The sequence below is a fragment of the Mastomys coucha genome, chromosome X, assembly GCF_008632895.1.
Source record: "Mastomys coucha isolate ucsf_1 chromosome X, UCSF_Mcou_1, whole genome shotgun sequence".
Lineage (NCBI taxonomy): Eukaryota > Metazoa > Chordata > Mammalia > Rodentia > Muridae > Mastomys > Mastomys coucha.
The window spans coordinates 105,409,438-105,418,502 of NC_045030.1; the positions used below are offsets into that span (position 1 = coordinate 105,409,438).

Consider the following 9,065-nt stretch of genomic DNA (forward strand, 5'->3'; position numbering starts at 1 on the left):
GACTCCATTGCCCATACTAATTCATTATCCCACCTCCTAAAGCATGCCCAACTACATGAGATGGGTGGCCACTGAGAAGCAGGTTAGGAGGTTCCCTCAACATGTTTGTACTGGATTACACCTAATGGGTTTCACCCTGATACTGATTTATTTTCAACTTGACCTACTTCAGTGTATATGATGTAAGTAATTTTTAACTTATATGTCATCTGCTTTATTTCAATGAAGTTAAAATGTTTTCATGTCATCAACTGTTCTTTGAGAATAATTTAAGGATTCTATAAGGCTTTTGTCCTATTTCTAGCCACAATACATCTGTTCTCCCTCTTAAAAGACTCCTTATTTTTTTATTTTTGTTTTAACAAGTAACATTATACTAAAGGTGTATAAATATGTAGCTGAACATTTGTTTCTCAGAAGACATACTTTGAAGTTCAATTTCTCAGTCATGATGTACTAAAATTTGTACAAGTTTTTGTAGAGGCTACCAAGCCACTTCCTATAATGTCGTGCTGACTTAATCCACTGGTAGTACACAAAAGAATGATAAGATCATTGAACCGTGGCCAGCAAGTTCATAAATCTTTTCAAATATGATAGGCAACAACACTGACCTGTCATTATTACTCCAACTTGAATTCCTTTATTATTAGTAAATGGAAGAGTTGTCCAATAATGTTAACATGCATGATTTGTTTGTCCCTGTACAGTCATTTAACCTATGTATTGCTTTAGCTTGCTTTTTAAATGAAGAACACATTGTTTCCCTCATAAATTGACATGTAGTTTATGTAATCAGCATGTTTGATAGCAATCATGCTTCTTGTTATTCACAATTGATAACTTTGATAACAATCATGGCAAACACTATTCTGGCGAATACTGACCCATTATATAAATCTGATTCATTAACAAAATTACTGCTAGCAGCACTGTCACACATGGCTGAAGCTCATGTGACACCCACAGTATCTGTAAGGTCTCTCTCAGCCTTAAGCTTAGAAGTACGCAACAGAACTATGTTTGGGGAGTGTTTTGAACAGTGAAATTATAATATATATACATAATTATAATATATAATATTACATATTATATATTATAAATCCATACATATATATATGGATTGTGGCACTTAACACACCATGCAGAGAACTTTATTGACAGTGTAAGATTTAAAACAAAAAGCTATAACTGGACTTCTGCTAAAATCTTACACCATGTGTGTTCAGTCACTGTATTTATCCAAATATGACCACACAAATAACAGAATTTATCTTGGGTTTATCTATAACTCAGTTGCACCAAACAAAAATTTTACAAATATGCAAATCATGCAAGGACAGAATACAACTTATTATATTATTGTCTGAGTGCCCAGATGACCACTTAGATTTAGTGTCATTCATGTTTTTATAGAGCTTTACATTTTTAATTAGGCAAACATGTAACTCTCCCCTTTTGTTATTTTATAAATTTAGTTCATACAAAGCTGAAATAATGTAGTCACCTACATTTTGATATATGTGTGTATGTGTTTTAGTATTCTAAATATTCTGTTTAATAATGGACCTGAAACTTTATTTGATGGATAGTGTGAAATCATTTGGATAGGTACCAAACTCAAGTCATAATGACCCCAGCATGAGTACTGTGTCCTTCCAGCTCCTGGTGCAGGCTCCTTCAAATGCAGGTAGACCAGTTCTGAAATGTACAAGCAATTTCCAGAAAATAGAAAACAAGGAAGAATGGCCTTACCTTTGCTGGCTCTTAGGCCACTCAGTAGCTGCATTCTAGGGAGCAGCAGGATAACAGGAAAACCAGAGGCTGATGACTGGCAGGGACTAATATAGTAAGGGCTCTGATCTCGCCAGGCCACAAAACAGTATCCGAATTCCCTGAAGTGCTTCTACAACTGATTCTGTGCCTCACTGTGAACCTGTTGAATCAGAACATGGATAGCTGGCTATCTGGAATCTGCATGTTTTAAATCATAGTAAACTATATAGAACATGAGGTTTACCACTCAATATTTTTAAATTATACAATTCAGTGGCATTTACCACACTCCCACTGCCTGTAGCTATTCATCCCCTGAGCTCTGTCAGCTTCCCAAACTGAAACTTTATACCCATTACACGGAATTCTAATCCTCCCTTCTTCCTCTCTAGCATTAATCACTATCCGACTCTGTCTCCTGAATGTCTTTATTCTAGGAAACCCATAGTGTAGGGTCCTACAGTATTTGCCCTTTTGTGTAAAAGTGGGGTTTACTTCAATGAGAAAATGGTCCATGTGAAAGTACATCCTTGTCTCATGCAGCATAACTTATTTTAGAAAACCTTGTATTGCCCAAGGACCTCTGAGGGTCCCAAAACCCTGCCAGAGAGAGAACACATGAAGTCAAAATTACCTAATCCTAAGAATCTGTGTGATAGGACTGGAGAGATGGTTCAGAGAGTAAGACTCTTGCAAAGGACTTGAGTTCAGGTCCTATCACCCACATTAGGCACCTCACAACTGCCTGGAACTCAGGGTCCAGGAGATCCAATACTCTCTTTGGCACTCAGTTATACAAACTTATACATAGATACAGATGCATAGACAGACAGACTAACAGACAGACACACACACACACACACACACTTAAAAATAAATCTTATAAAAGAAAAAGAAATTGCATACTTATTCACTCTCCCTCCTTCCCCAAATGAGGTTTCCAAAGGCCACCTCTATGTGATATGGCAAAAGAGTGAATGAGGAAGACACTAAAGACAGTTACCAAATAAATGAAAGACCACAAATCATAAATGTTTTATTTGGAAAACATTGTTTCATTCAAAATAAGTTTTTGTGAACTGTTTTGAATTTATTGCAACAGTCCTTGAATTAGTAGATTTTTAAATTCTGTTTTCAGTCCTAATGTGCTAAATATCAATAGACAAGGGGTATAAAGTCATTTCTTCCTGATTATGGGTATAAAGTAGGGTGTAAATACTCTACATACATTGACACAAACCTAGGCTATGTTTATTCCAGGACCAACTAGGTAACTTAATGAGACCCTCTCTCAAAACCAAAATAAAGAGAAGTGAAGATGTGGCTCAGTGGTAGCACTTGTATAGAAAACACAGAGCCTTTGGTTTGATACACAGTTCTGAAGAAAAAATAGTGTATGTAAATCTAAATTGAACACCAAGTATGTTGCCACACACTTGTAATCCCAGAACCCAGTAGGCTGAGGCAGAATTATTACAAGTTAGAGGCCAGCCTGGGTTATATAACAAGTTTAAGGACAATCTGAGCTACATAGCGAAACCAAGACTCATATGGGGGCAGGGCTTTTATTTTAACCTTCTTTACAATAAAGGACATAAAAATTGGCTCAGAATTGGCCTTTAAAAAAAAAGATTTCAAAGTGAAGTTCATGAGTATTACCACCACAGCATATCATAATGACTCAGGAAGATACTACGGTGTGCTGCTAAAGTCAGGGAATTTAGCTCTAACACATATACACATATATGTAAGGCGGTGTTGAGCCACAAAACAAAAATAAACTATTGGAGCCTTAGGATACACCAATGAAAGAACAGTGTCTGGAATGAAGGAGATGCTGGTTTTCCCTTACACCATCCCATTTCAGAAGTACTGGGTTTAGATTTAGAGTACCTTATACCAAGACAAAATACTCTGTGTCCTCAAAAGGACCAATGAACTATTAAGGAAGCTGGAATCCAAGGCCAATGCAAAATTATCAAACATATTAAGTCTAGAGGTTAATATCTAGAGCTATCAAGCCAAAGATCTGAAAAAAGGGGGATGAACAGCTATCTTGTGGAAGAGATTCTTCTGCTTAGGTGAGGCCATGTGTAGGCCTCATGAGGCTTTCTGTATTGTCCCCCTGACTAGTAATTATTATATCTGTTAATCTAGAAGCAGATACTCTCTGAGCTTCAGACTTTCTCTTATTCCCTCTATCCAGACTTCCCCAGTCACTTCTAACTCCACAGGAATAGAATCAAATTGTTAGTCCTAATTTTACAAGTAAAGAACTTGGGGCCCAGGAAAATCTTAGTGGATTTCCATCTGGGCTTCAGAGGGAATTAGTCTCAATCTGACTTACTCTGAAATATAGTATCATTATGTTTCTATGATGCTAGCTTATATAATAATCAGGAAGAAATGAAAATGCTACCCTACAGACCTTATCTTGTAACAAGGTTCACAGGGGAGTCGGTCTTGCCTCAAAAACAAATATGCTTAAAGACTGAATTTTCTAGATTATATTTAAAAATTAATTTCTGGCACAATCAGGGACAAAAGGTAGAAAAACTTGGAGAGGTCCCTATCCCTCTCTTGACCACAGTTTTATGATCTTTAATGGGGAGGTCTCAATGTCTTTTTATAGATGTGCCCTTCCAAGTGTCTATAGAGGACAATGTTCTGGGGGAGGTACAGACATTATGAATAAGTGCTCATGCCATTTGGCTGTGTAATAGCTCAGCTGTGTTCCAACCTCATCCTCCAGGACCTGCTGGGCTACAGGATGATCATATATCTTCACAATACTCTCATCAACTCCAGGCACCCAGCCCAACATGACGTACTTGTTCACAGTCCTGATGTGCCTCTGGCAATATCAGCATGTTACTCAACTGGAGAATTGATCAGGTAAGAATGAAAACCCTGAGGCACGTGCAGTACCTCTCTCAGCACCCAAGAGTCTGACACATCACCCACCTCAGGTTACTTACTAGCTGCATGGCCTTGGACAAGTCACAGAAGCTCTTGGAGCCTCAGGCTTTTCATCTGTGAAAAGAAGGAAGGGAGTTAACATACAAGGCTATGGATGTTGTTCAGCTTGTAGAGTGCTTCCTTCACATGCACCAAGTCCACAATTCAATCCCCAGCACCAAATAAACCAATTAGTTGGTGGAACAGGTCATCACTTAACAGCAGAGGCAGGAGGATCAGAAGAAGTTCAAGGTCATCCTTGGCTACAAAGCAAGTCTAAGGCCAACCTGAGTAACATGTTAAAAATGATTAGTAATGCATAATTTGCCCATTATGGAAATTCACATCTTTGGCTGAGCCAGGCCAGCCAATGCCATGCCATGCACCAGCCAAAGAATACTCAAAGAACTAAGGCTGCATCAGAGGACTCACTAGAACAAATCAGGCGGCTTGTGCTTCCTTCTAGCTGGAGCAAGTTCCCTCTGACTGTGCGTCTCCAGTTAGCTCTGTAGTAACTGTCACCTATCACTCTCATTCTGCCTCTTGGAGGTCAAATTGTACAGATATAACCTTCTTTGTCTTGACAAGTCTAAAGATGTCAGAAGACAACAATCCTGTCCTATTCACCCTCTATGCCCCTTTTCTTCATCTTCATTTTGTCTTCTTCTCTTTTTAAAGACAATATAACCAAGTCCAGTACTTGAGGTTTGGCTCTACAAATGCTAGTCAGAATAAAACATCAACTGACTCCTGCAATTTTAGAGCCTACACCATCATTAATATAACCTGAGTTTACATTGACTTTTCCTCCTTAAACATGGATTCATCCTTTACAATTGTAAATTTTTTAAAAGAATTTTGTCTGTTTTATAAACCAAGCACAAAATATCACTCTTGCTCTTATCAAATTTATGTTGTTATTGTTGGATTATCTTTGTGGTCTAGTAAATTCTTCATAGATTCCTAGTTCTGTCTTCCCACCTCAGGAGTGCTATTCTATAGCTCCCCCCAAGACACGAACTAAAATGGAGAAACCAAGCCAGAGCCAGGTAGAGCACTATAGTGGACTGTCAAGGATCTCTCTTTCTAATGGTGATGTTCGACATTTGCCCTAGCTTGCTGTGCCTGAAACCTTGCACCCACTCGTTTCAATCATTGCAATAGCTCACACAGCATTTTAGAGTCCCAGGGAGGGGCAGGCCTTCTGAAAAAAAAAAGCTGAACTAGGGGAAAGGCCTTTCTCCATGTGCTTCTGTTAATCCCAAAGAGAATGGGTCCTCCTCCTCCATACTGAGTGAGAATTCTTACTCCAGGGAAAATACAAACCATAACTGACACCCTTTGTGAATGGTTTCTTCACATACATGGGTGGTAAGAAAATAAGTAACGTGTGTAAATCATCCAACATGTTGGGCACATAGTAAATACTCAATAAAAGATTACTTTAAAAAAAAAAAAGACCTATTCATATCTAACTAGAAGAGCAATGCTGACTCACAGGTCCTCCATCTTGTTCCCAGAGCACCGCAACAAAAAGCTTCGCCATGCTCTTCTCATCTTACAGACATGTTGTAACCATCAATTCATTAATTGATCTCATCAAAAAAGGCCACATTTTCTGCCTCCCAATTCCAACTACATAACGCAATTCTCCAGTGGGAATATTGTGGCTAACACTACACTACATTGATTTTTTTTTTCAAACTGAAGCTCTGCTATTCCTCCCGTCCTGCCCCTCAGGCAAGAATGGCAGCATCAGGGCAGCCACATTCTCAACAGCCCACATCACTGCCCTTCCAGATGATCCTTTACCAGATCCCGCTTTTTATAGGGCCAGTAACAGAATCAGGCAAGGTGACCAAAGCTGGTCTTGAAATCAGATAGTTTCCCAGATTTTTATGGCTAAAGGGCAGATTGTGATACCCCATCCCAGTCACACCCACATCTCTGACACGACCCCCAGCTCCCCCATTCCTGTCTCTCTTATCTTTGGCCCCCATAGCTTATGATGCTGCGTACCATATCACAAAGCCTCCAGTCACCACAGGTCCAGGGTGAAGTCAAGGAAGAAGTGAATCTGGAATCCAAGAAATCTGTGAGTGTGTAACACCAGAAGACATTTTACACTGGATTTTTCCAGTATGTCTTGGGTAATAATCAACAAGTTATTATAAAAAGAAGCAAATATTCGCATATATGCTTTATAGTTTGAAAAAATCTCCAGTAAATAATTTTCCCTTTGATCCTCAAAAAAGTCCAGTGGTTTTATTTTTGGAAAAGCATTGCTAAAAATAATTTAGGAAGAAATTGTCTGTATCAAGCTAAGCTATATATGCACATATAAATACGCAAAAATAATCTCTGCCACAAAATCCAGATCAATAAAAACAAAAAGGTTGAATGTCAGCTACTTTGCCTCCAAAAGCATGAAACTCTAAGGTTCCTATCTCTTAAGGAAAACTATAAAATATCATAACAAGTCTTAGGAGGTTAATTTACTCAAAGTTCACATAGCAAATAGCAGAAATGACACTCAAAGCCTGGGTTATCTGACTCTAAACCTTCTAATTTTTCCATCTCAATCCTGAGAAGGCCATTCAGCTACCTTCAGCAAAATGGCCGCCATCCTCCCTTTGGAGAAATGGGCAGTGGCTAACTGAAGCAATCTTCCTAAACATACAGAATCCTAACAAATTCTCCAAATATATATTTACATTAAAGATCAACTTCCCTCCCAGGCAGCCAAGTTTCTAGATCATTCTAGGAGAGCTTTCTTTTTCTGCTTACAAGAAGGGAGCCAGAATGCACCCCTCTGGCAGCTGCGCCAGCCAGCTCCAACCCCACCCTCCATCTTGCAGCAGTACATCAGTCGTCATCAAATCATCGGGCCTGCCCACTGTCCCACTGCATCAGAAATGCTGCAGTCTGTGAAAATGTCATTGTTTTCATCCTCCATGTCTCAGCCCCAACCCTTCCACTGTAGTCCCCACAAAGGACAGGGACACAAGCACATGACAGAAATCCAGACTACATGGGCTAGTTTCTACATCAACCTACAGCCCTGAGGATAACCCATGCCAGAGATGAGAAAAGAGGTACTATTCTCAACCTGCCACTTCCCCAACTACCCTCCTGATACAGAAATTAGAAAGTGAGTGCCCCAACTCAATTCTAATCAACTCAATTCATGCATACTTGTCTTACCTATTGTAATTTGCTATTTCTTCAAAATTGCTCACTCCCTCCTAATTTAAATGACCAGCTCGGTTAAAGGGGTGAAAAGGTGGCCATTTGTATGCTTGGAACTATCAAATAGCCTGAGGTGAGACACATATAAAGAATGGCCTAGGAGCAGGCCTGCAGAGTCAGACAGCATCACTGCGCCACAATCCACCCAGTCTCAGCTCCAGCCTACCAGATGATGTCAGCATCCAGGCTGCCTCCTAGACACTTGAATTTAGAGCCCCCAACCCTGCATTGCTCCCTAGAAATGACCTCTCAACCTCTAAAAAAATTGTTTCTGGTTGCACCAACCTCTTCTGAGCCTTCCCTCTACCAACCCTACTTCCTATAGTCTCCTGTTTCCTTAAATCAGACTTTTTTCATTCTCTCAGATTACTTTCAACTTTTATAAATACCTGGCTCCTTGTCTGGGCTTGAGTCAGCATAGTATTCAGCCATCTTCCTGGATTTACCGACCTCAGGCTCCAGCTCTGCATAATTAGCCTAAACTAGCTCAAATGGATTTAAACTGGTCAGAAATTGAATTTTTTTCCTTTGTCATAAAAGATCTAAAGTGACCAAGAGCAACTTCTGGCCATTTTCAACCCATTTGCTCCAGTTCACAGCACTCACGCAGGAGTATGGCACTGAGGGGCTCAGGATACCTCAGGAATGAGATGAAGCTGCGTCAGTTCTGCTCAGAAGACCAGTGGGGGACAAAAAGGACCTGATGCTAAGGACCATACCATTAGTAATGGTGATGCTAGAGGGGGAATCAGAAAAAACCTAATAGTCCATGAGGTAGGATCAAACCACTATGGACCCCGGGGGAGGGGCTAAAAGCCTGATGCTCAGTGACGCAGTATCTAATCATTTGTGTGAGACAGGAGGGGAAAGATGCTGATGCTCAGCAGATAGGAGCAAACCACTGCGGTGAACAGGGAACTGAGTGGGGATGCTTTAGTGTAAGACACAATCAAACCACACGAGGTTATTAGCTAGATAACTACAGGGAAAAAAAAAAGCATAAAGGGCCTAATAGTCTGTGAGACAGAAGCAGGCCACTCAAGAGGTTTAGGGGAAAGGATGCAGTTCTGAGAAGCAGGACC

At 39.9% G+C, this 9,065-nt stretch overlaps 1 long non-coding RNA gene across 1 annotated transcript in view; it reads right to left on the reverse strand.

Moving 5' to 3' along the window:
* The window catches only part of LOC116087869, a 40,683-nt gene extending 31,999 nt beyond the window's left edge, over positions 1–8,684 (reverse strand). Inside the window, exons 1-3 of the long non-coding RNA XR_004117664.1 lie at positions 8,373–8,684; positions 4,755–4,809; positions 1,756–1,936 (exon numbers count right to left, since the gene is read on the reverse strand). This is a non-coding gene — a long non-coding RNA (uncharacterized LOC116087869). The remainder of the gene's footprint in view (positions 1–1,755; positions 1,937–4,754; positions 4,810–8,372) is intronic.
* Positions 8,685–9,065: the final 381 nt, after the last annotated feature.